Below are 10396 nucleotides of genomic sequence, written 5' to 3'. Positions count from 1 at the left end.
TTTATGTCCTGTGTGGTATTAATCATTAAATCCCTGTCCACACACAAGAAAACTAGAGAATTGAGGCACCTGCCCAAGTAATTCAGAGGGAATTCTCAGAGGGCAATTAAAATTTGTTTTCTTCATCTCCTCACTCTGCATTTCTTGAGGATGCAGGAGGCTTTATACTTTATTGATGGTACAGGACAAGGTAGGACTCCCCAAGGCCCTCCCCTTGTTCAGGGGGTCTGGAATATGAGGGTGGAGGTCAGAAGATTCTCATTGTGTTGGGGATGAGTTGGGGCAAGGACTCCCCAGCAGCATCGGAGGGCCTTTCTCTTCCTCTTGCTCTCACTGGGGCTTGTGGTCCAGGAGACTTTTACTCCATGGAGGTTACGTGGATTATAAGGTCTATCACTGGGTTGCTATAGCCAAATTCATTGGCATACCAGAAAATGAGCTTGACAAAGTGGTCATTGAGGGCAGTGCCAGCCCCAGCATCAGAGGTGGAATTGTGGGTATCACTGTTAAAGTCATAGGAGACAACGTGGTCCCCACTGTAGCCCAGGATGCCCTTAAAGGGGCCCTCCAGAGCCTGCTTCACCACTTTCTTGATGTCAACGTATTTGGCAGCTTTTTCCCAGGGGCAGGTCAGTTCCATGACTGACATGTTGGTGGGGACACTGAAGGCCATGCCGGGGACCTTCCCATTCAGCTTAGGGATGGCCTTGTGTACAGCCTTGGTGGTGCCAGTAGAAGCAAGGATGATATTCTGGGAAGCCCCTCAGCCATCATGCCACAGCTTCCCAGAGGGCTGTCCTCAGTCTTATGGGTGGCAGCGATGGCATAGACTGTGGTCATGAGTCTGTTGACAGTGCCAGAGTTGTCATAGATGACCGTGGCCAGAGGGACCAAGCACTTGGTGGTGCAGGAGTCCTTGCTGACAATCTTGAGGGGGTTGTCCTACTTCTCATGGTTCTGCATTAGCAGAAGGGGCAGAGATGATGACCCTCTTGGTCCCACCCTTCAAGTGAGCCTTAGCCTTCTCCCTGGTGGTGAAGCCCTCAGTGGACTCCACAACATAGCACAAGCATCACCCCATTTGATGTTGCAGGAATCTCGCTTCTGGAAGATGGAGATAGGCTTTCCATTGATGGCAAATTTTCTGTTTTTAGCCTTGACTGTGCTGTTGAATTTGCTATGGGTAGAATCATACTGGAACATGTAAACTATGTCAACAAAGGGGTCATTGATGGCAACAATATCTACTCTGCCAGAGTTGAAAGCAGCCTGATAGAGTTTATTCTGACCTTTCCCATCACATTATGGGGATGTGGCTGGCATGGCACCAGAAGACGCAGCTGTCTGTCAGATGGGAAGGAGCAGTGAGCCAGGAGACTTTTTTTTTTTTTTTAAACATTTGTGTTGTATATAGACTAAAATAATTTTGGTCTAATATTTCCTGGCTTTACGCAGAAAACAACTATGTGTTAAGTTATTGTAGTTTGAAATTCCAGGGCCATAGCTCATTTGCATTTCCTCTCTGTATTTGTCCTGATACTGCCTTGCATGTGTGACTGCTATGTTGTACATTAAACACATCTGGTCAAACCAGTTTTGATTTTCCTTGTTCCTAGGTCTAATGGTTCCCTTCCTGGGTATTGGGAATAGGCGAATACAGCTGGGTCCCATTTTGAGTACATGTCTATTCATTGCCACAGTGATGGCCTCAGGACCTCTGCAGCCGTGCCTAAGCCCTGTTGGAAGGCAGCCCACAGAGAAACAAGTATTGTGTTCTTACCTCTGGGCCACTTCTGTGATCTTTTAGGACCCATGGTTAAGTTTTATACTTTTTTAAAAAAAATGTATTTTTACTAAGTAGGCTCCATACCCAGCATGGAGCCCAACATGGGGCTTGAACTTACGACCCTAAGATAAGACCTGACCCAAGATCAAGAGTCAGATGCTTAACCGACTGAGCCACCGAGGTGTGCCTAGATTTTATACTCTAAATTCCTGGAGGGCAGCTGGCTTCTCTTCCAGGGCATCAATGAAAAAGATAATGTTGCTCAAAAGCATAAGACTGTATTTTATCTGTGGTCTGTAATATCAGTGGCTTAAAATATCTGTTTTATCTTATGATATTCCCTCATCTCATAATTGGTATAGCCCTTTGGTTCTGAAATCCAGAGTAGAAACAAAGCAAGTGTTTCAGGTTTAAAGCTAACAAAGAAGTTTAAGAATAGAAAGACTTAGCTTCTTTAAAAAAGAACTATGCCAGATATGAATTATACTCAGAAAAAGAAATTTTGCCCAAGAGATTATTCTCATGTACATCTTTCTTGGAGCAGCTCTGTTTCCTCGAACACCCTTGTCTCTTTTCTCTTCGTTGAAGCATCTGCTGCCTTTGGCTTCCAGCCTAACCCCTTTCTCTTGGCTTTCTTGCTTCTTTGTCATTCCTTTCCTGTTGCCCTTTGGATTCTTCATCTTCTTCCCACTGTCATAAGATGACATTCTCCTTAGGGTATCATCCCTGGTCCTTTTTATCCTTTTAGGTTAATCATACTTTTGCCCCTGCCTTCAACTACCCTTTGTATACCTTCGTGTCTGCCCAGTTAATACAACTCTAGCTAGGACCTCTCTTGTGGGTTCAGTGTTGTTAACTTCCAACTGGATATCTTCATTTGGATGTTTGCTATGTTCCTGCAACTGAGTGAATAGAAAAAATGAAAGAAGCCTTTTGTACAGTTGCTTCTTCATGGAGGTTCTGCCTCAGAGCATATGACAGTCTGTGAGTCCATGTTTGAATATTGGCTAGGTTACCCAACCAATTTTTCTTGCCTTGTCACATTGGCTAGTTAACCTCCAAGCCGATGTTGGCTTATTCCTGGCTTATTCCTTTCTCAGATAGAAATTATTCAATCTTCACCAGTAAGTGTATTGTTAGTTGTAAATGTTTTTGTAGATACTCTTTATTATGAAGATTTTAAGAATAAAGTTTAAAAACATTTTCATTAGGTGTAAGTATTATTATAGCTATAAGTATTATAAGTATTATTAATCTTTAGAGGATTTCTACTGGAAAAACAAAAACAAAAACAAAAATCCACCTTTGAAAATATTTTGTTTTATTTATTCTAAAATTTATTTTTAGAGAGTGAGTGAGAGAGTGTGCTGGCAGGGAGAAAGGCAGAGGGAGAGAGGGAGAGTCTCAAGTAGACTCCAGACTGAGCATGGATTTCCATGCTGGGCTTGATCTCATGACCCAGGGATCATGATCTGAGGCTAAATCAAGAGTCGGATGCTTAACCAACTGAGCCACCTAGGCACCCTGTGTTTTATTAATTTTTAAAAATGATCTCTACACCTGACATGGGGCTCAAACTCACGACCCTGAGATCAAGAGTTTGATGCTCTACTGACTGAGACAGTCAGGTATTTCTATCTTAAATAGATTTAGGAACATATAAAATTTGTATTATCAATGAAATTGTCAGGGTCAAAGAAGCTTTCACAACTGGAGAGAAAAAGATAGTCGAGATAGGGTTTGGAGGAAATGAGCCTGTTATTTAGTTTAATGATGGTTGGTGCTAATTTTTCATTTGCTGGATGGATGTGGAAGTGGTAAATTTAATTTTGCTACTTTTTCATTTTGGGACATTAAACCTATTTTCCTGTTTATAAATCAGGAGACTCAGAATAATTTTGGAGTTGTGTAAATATCATGTTATTTGTGTGTGTGTGTGTGTGTGTGTGTGTGAGCAAGAGTGAGAAAGAGAGAGAGATGATCATCCCTGGAACTGTAAAGTCTAAGCAATTTGGAATTGAATTGAATTCCTTTTTTCCATAATTAAGAAAATTAAAAACCCGGTTTAGTCCCTAAAGAGGCCTCTGGAAAAGCCTGGAAGTTCGTGTTCTCATCAGAATCATATGTTAAAACATTATGAATCTTGTAAATACAAATGACCATCAGTGGACCGTGATTAATTCTGGGACTGGGTCATACACCCAGTTCTTGCTTGACTGAAGTAAAAGACTCTTGAAAGACTATGGTGGTACCGGATTTTTTTTTTTTTTTTTTTCAGTATGAAAATTTCTTTTACTCTATTTTTTATTTTTAAGATTTTATTATTTAGAGAGAGACTGTGCAAATGGTGGGAAGGGCAGAGGGAGAGAGAGAGAATCTCAAGCCGACTCTGTGCTAAGCCTGGAGCCCGATATGGGGCTCAATCTCATGACCCTGAGATCATGACCTGAGCTAAAACCAAGAGTCGGTCATTCAACTGACTAAGCCACCCAGGTGCCCTGAGAAAAAAAAAAATTTTAAAGTTTTATTTATTTACGGAATCTTTGCACCCATGATGGGGCTCAATCTCCTGATCTTGAGATCTCGGTCCCATGTTCTCCCAACTGAGCCACCCAGGTGCCCCAGTGTGAAAATTTATATAGAATTTTTACTTTTCTTAGCACTTGGAGCTTTTATTTGATGCTTCATTAACAATAGTTGATGCACTTTTTGGTACATCTATCTAGGCAGATTGAAGAAAGAAAGAGTAACTGTGTGCCCACGTGCATTCTTTAAATCTTTTAGGTGGAAAGTTGAAGGACATGACTGGTTAGAATCTTAAAGATGCCCTAACACAGAATAGGCACTCAGCAACCATTTGTTGACAGAAAGAGGTGGGGGGAAATGTGTTGAAATGTTATTTACTCCTTTTTCTTTTTTTCCATGAAAAGTGAGTGCATCCTCAAGGTCCCTATTAGCTCTAAAATTCTTAGAGTTCAAAAATCAAAATTATGGAGCTCCTGAGTGGCTCAGTGGGTTAAGCCTCTGCCTTTGGTTCAGGTCATGATCTCAGGGTGCTGGGATCGAGCCCTGCCTCCAGCTCTCTGCCTAGCGGGGAGTCTGCTTCCCTACCCCACCCCCGCCTGCCTCCCTGCTTACTTGTGATCTCTCTCTCTGTCAAATAAATATATAAAATCTTTTTTTAAAAAATCTAAAAATCAGGGCTTCATTCTGAGACACTTGCCTTTTTCCTTTGGCAAGCCACTCTATAACTCTATTCCTTTTCACCTAATTGTTACTGCAGAGTTTTTCTTTCCTGTTGTTCAAGAACTTTCTTCCAAGCTGCCTAACGGTCGAGGGTAGTGTACTTGGGAGGAGTGTCATCTTTGGAATTCAATCTGATTCAAATCTTTTCTCCATCAACTGTTTATTGTATGTATGCTCTTTTGTAAAATTTCTGAACCTCTGCTTTCTCATGTATAAATTGGGGTCAGTAAAATCTCCACCTCAAATATAGTCATGAGCCTGAAATGCTGTGAAAAGCTTGGCACCATACCTGGCATATGTTAGGTCTTAAGCAAACTGTTAACCATTTCCACTCCCTCCCCCCTATTCTGACAGCTGCTTGATCATCTTTCAAGTGATTAAGACTTTAAAATTAAAATCTGCCTTTATTGTCCTGGAAAAAAAAAAAAAAGTCACAGCTCACTCCTATTACCCACAACTCCATGTGCTTTCCCCCTGATGTTGTAGGTCAGCATGAATAGTTTTCACTGTGCTCTTCAGGGTTTGTTTCGGAGTCCCTACTGTTTTTCGTCTCCATTGCCGTTCCTTATCCCTATCCGGAGCTGTGGTAGGCTGGATCTTTGGTCTCTATTCTGTTTTTGTACTATCTAGCCAGCCGTAAGGAAGTCTTTGTTTCTCCATTTCCACTGTTAAGAAGTAAAGAGGTGTTCCTTTTCTCCTCTCATAGGAGAAAGTAGAGCTTGATTTGGAGAATTTTTCCCCTTTTGAGATTTGCTGAGTAAGGAGTATTAAAAAAAAAAATCTTTTTACCAAAATATAAAGAACACAAATCATGTTGGGATCTTGGTGAATTTTCCCAAAGTGAGCATACCTGCGTGATAAGGATCGTAGTAAGTGTAAGGAAAGTCTCTCCGTGCTCTGAGCTTGATTAAGCCTTCTCGCCCTTGTCATCCTTCAGATTACCCACCTGTTGTGGGAGGCATTTCAGCCCCGGGTGCCCTCTGACCCGCCATCTGCTAGCTGGCTTTGTGTGGACTGGGTTTCACCTGCGCTGCCCTCCCTCTCTTTTCTCGGAGATGGGAAGTGTGGGGTTAAAGAGACTGACGCTTTGTTCTTGATGCCTCCTGGCTGGAGGAGATGTCATAAAGAGGGAATGCCGTATTTCCACTTTCCCTTAACCAGTCTTCCCTTGTGGCCAGCCGCAGATGGGATGCAACGTGCAGAGGAAATGCTGAGGGAAAAGCCACAGCCTTTTTTCCTTTGCTTTTTCCGGTCTGTGCAACAAAGCGTTGAAGATGTTGAGCACAACAGTGCTGATTTGAGAAGCTAGTGTGAAAAACACTGTGTTTATGATTAAGAGTAAAAAAACTAAACTTAGACTTTTTAAAATGAGGCGTAAGCGAGGGTGTTGTGAAGAGTGGATAGTTTTATATGGTGTGTAGGGCAGAGGTCTGGAGGAAATGGACTTAAATCGAGGCAGAGGGGTGGAGGCTCCCTTGTGATTTCCTGTTGGAGAGGGCTCTGGAATATTGGGATGTATGGGTGGCTTATCGATCTCCTGGATAGTTGGGGTGGTGTGTTTACAGTAGCCACAGTCAGAGGTTGGAGTTGACCTTGCCTTAATTACAATTCTTTTGCCATTATGTAATTTCCTAAATGCGATGAAAGATACCAGGTTTTTTTTTTTTTTTTTTTTTTTTTTTCCTGCCATTCATTTAATGGGAAGGGATGGATTATACAGACATTCTGGTATAAATTATGAGATTTTTGAGTAGTGCTAATGCTCAGTTTTTTCAGACCAAAGGCATCCCAGTGCTCCTACTTAGTAGTTGTGGGACCACAAATAAAGGGTTGTTGGGAGGACAATTGTTGGGGGGAGGTAAGATATCTGAAGGGCTTTATAAATTGTGTGATGTCAAGTAACAGGCCGAGCTGTTACACTTCCCGCGGCGTTTCTACTAGCGTATTGAGCTCACATCTTCCCCGCCTTCTCTCGCTTCCAGACCTCCATGTCTCTCAATGACTTGGGGGCCATTGGGTAGAATTACCTTGTTTGTATTCTGCTGTTTCTTCTAGTTTTCAGTGCCGTCTCTCTCTCTCGGTAGGTGATGCTGGTTGAGATGAAGGGGGAAATCCTGAGAGGTGGGGAGGTTTTGCATTCTTTGAGAGGAAGCTTTTTGAGAAACTGCCGATTTAGAAGGGGATGCTGGAGGTAAAAGGCCAAACTGGGAAACAGAGTCAGTCCAGGTGTGGCGGAGGGCCTGGGGCAGGGCACTGGGTTGGGCTGAGCGCCTTGCTACTCCTGCACCAAGCAGTATCCCGATCCCCTTAGAAAGGGGAGAAATGCCACAGGCCTCTCGCTGTCTGCATGGCCAGAGCACAGGACAAGAGCGTACTCATCTCTGTACTGGCTCCAGAAGTGGATGGCTGACCCCAACTCCTGTGACCTCCATTGTGCTTCCTCCTCCAAACTGGGAGTGGTGATGTGGGCCTGAGATCCTGCCTTGGTTGCCACCTTCAGGAGGTCCGACCCTCGTGCTGCTGGGCCTCGTTTGGCCTTTGGTCCCTGAGCAGTATCAGTTGTGGGGATCTTTGCCTTGTTGCCAGAACGAGTTGCTTCTGCCTAGGTATCAGATAAGCTTTTGATGATCTTATCTCTTCTTGTGTCTCAAAATGTGCCACGTAACAGAATCCTATTTTGTTGTTGCTGGTGGCTTTAGCCACGTAAAATTATTTTCTCTCCCTTTCGGAGACTGGAATCCAGGATCAAGGTGCTGGAAGGTTTGGTTTCATCAGAGGCCACTCTCCTTGGGCTGCCATGCCCCCTTCTTGCTGCCTCTTTACTTGGTCATCCTGCCATACAGACCCAGCCCTGGTGTTGCTCTGTGTGGCCCAATCTCTTCTTTTTTCTTCTTGTTTTTAAAAAGCTGCATCAAACTCTATTAAATCCAGTTCAGTTTTTTATGACATCTGTACACCAAAAAATCAGTTCTGTGTAACAAAGAATACTTCAGTCTAAAATGGAAATTCAGAAACGGGAAGAAGGATATGTGCTCTGTCCATCATTGTTAGGGTGATTTTTAGAAGGGTAGCTATGTGAGTTACCTGTTGTCCTGTAATCAATTACCGCATCACTTAAAGGCTTGCAGCAAGGGTTGCTCTCCCACAGCTTCTGTGGGGCAGGAATCTGGGCTCGGCACGAGCCTGGGACTCAGGGTCTGTGTCCCAGGCTGCTATCATCGTGGAGTTCCCTGCCGGAGGACCTGCTTCCAAGCTCACCCACGGGGTTGCTGCCAATTAGAACCTTGCTTTACCTGATGTGGGAAGTCTGTCTCTGTTTAGAGATCTTATTGTAAACGGGGTACTAATTTATAACCTTCTGTAAGTCTGCAGTTTGATACTGGGATTTGCTCAAAGATGGATACGCTTTTTAAAAAACATCTTCATTGAGGTGTATGGATATACTTAAAAAATATGATTTGAATTCTGATCTTACTGAAGCCAATGAGAAGGAAAAGCTTTGTTTGCAACCAGTTACTCTCATGTGATCATACAGCCTTCTATGATACCAGAGCATTTTCTTAACTGAAGAAATTCTTACGTCTTAACTTGATTCCTAAGCATTTTACATTTATGTTAAATATTTGAAAAAAATTAATGAGCTTTTTTTTTTTTTTAAAGTTTTATTTATTTGAAAGAGGGCACAAGGGAGGGGAGGGTCCAGGGAGAAGCAGATTCCCCACTAAGTAGGGAGCCTGGCGTGGGACTCCATCCAGGGACTCTGGGATCATGACCTGAGCCGAAGGCAGATGCTTAACTGACTGAGCCACCCAGATGCCCAAAATTGGTGAACTTTGATAGATAGAGCGAGGATCCTGAAACTGCACTTCTCCAGAGAGCTGGTCGGTGCCCATCAAGTGGAACAGGGTGTTTCTCTCTCTTTTTCTCAGACACTTACTGTGGGTGTTTCATGGTACCATACTCTACTTATGAGTTTAATTTACAAAGATATATATATATATATATAAAATCTTCTATTATATATGTAACATGCTATTTAAATATAATCTATTTACAATATGCATAAGTTGGGGGCACCTGGGGTGGCTTAGTTGGTTAAATGTCAGCCTTCAACTCAGGTCATGATCCTGGGGTCCTGGGATCAAGCACTGTGTTGGGATCACTGCTTAGCGGGGAGCCTGCTTCTTCTCCCTCTGTCCCTTCCCCCTGCTTGTGCATGCCCTGTCTCTCTCTCTCAAGTAAATAAATAAAAGAAAAAACAATGTGCATAATCTTTATTATGTGTAGAATATACATATACTCCTCTGTTACAGACTATATAAAATTTAATTACACATATGATCTGTCTTATGTAATACATATTTCTCCTATATATTATTTTCTGTTACATTCATACTTTAGATCTGTAACATGTAACCTATTTATGTATATATGTAATCTCCTATTCTGTGTGTATACGTATATATTCCAGTCTGAGATACAAGCTCATGAGGAACAGATATCATAAGTCACTTTCATACCCGGTAGTACCCGGTGTAGTAAGTTCAGGTTCATGGTAATGTCCTCAGCGAATGCTTGGAGGTTTGATTGCACTGATTCCTTTGATGAAAGTTGTATTTCGCAGCCATAGGTTGTGGGGAGGAAAATCTACAAATGTAGGCTCTCCTGGGATTAGTGACATTTAGGAGAAGCAGCGCTGCGATGTGTCCCGAGTCACCACATCTCTGAATTCCAGGCCTCTATGTTGCACGCCCCCAGGGATACCAGTCACATTTCCTGCTTGCTTCTCCTGAATTCCCCTTGCCCCCAGGCGGGAGGAGTTGAGTGCGTGAAGTTAAGTGTGCCGTGTGAGGCGATGAGACCATTTTTGCCTCTTGCATGGCAACCAGCTTCCAGTCTCTCCTGGGGCTTGGTTCTGGAGGTGAGGCCTCTTGATGTGCCCTCACCAGAAGTGCCCCTTCCCCTCGACTGTAATGAGGCTGGAGTGAAGCACCATTATCATCATTTCTGTAGTTGGTATATTTTTTTTCCCTTTATGAGAAAGGCCTTGATTTTGGTGCCCAAGCTGTCTTGATTATTTTGAAGTTTTTTTTCTGTTTTCTACAGAAAGGCTACATAATGCTGCTCCTTAATGGGGATAATGGTGATTCTTGGCGTCTTCTCGGGGTCTTTGAGCTCAGGTAGAGGTTGTTCAGGCTGAGTGTGGCGCTCTGGACAATCAGATTCAAAAAGAAAAACTTTTGGAAAGAATGAGATGAAGGGAGCTATAGTAGATAATGTCTTAGTTTGGCGGCTGTAATGGAATTACTGTAACTGTGTGTCTTAAACAGCAAACATCTGTTTCTCCTAGATCTGGAGGCTGGA

The 10396-nt window shown here is 42.9% G+C and overlaps 1 pseudogene; it reads right to left on the bottom strand.

The window, feature by feature from the left end:
- Window positions 1-358: 358 nt before the first annotated feature.
- LOC122889092 lies at window positions 359-7022 on the bottom strand (annotated as a pseudogene).
- Between the last annotated feature and the right edge of the window lie 3374 nt (window positions 7023-10396).

This window comes from Neovison vison, chromosome 1 (genome assembly GCF_020171115.1).
Source record: "Neovison vison isolate M4711 chromosome 1, ASM_NN_V1, whole genome shotgun sequence".
NCBI lineage: Eukaryota > Metazoa > Chordata > Mammalia > Carnivora > Mustelidae > Neogale > Neogale vison.
Note: the sequence above shows the minus strand (reverse complement) of the source record. Positions and strands in the feature narration are given on the sequence as shown.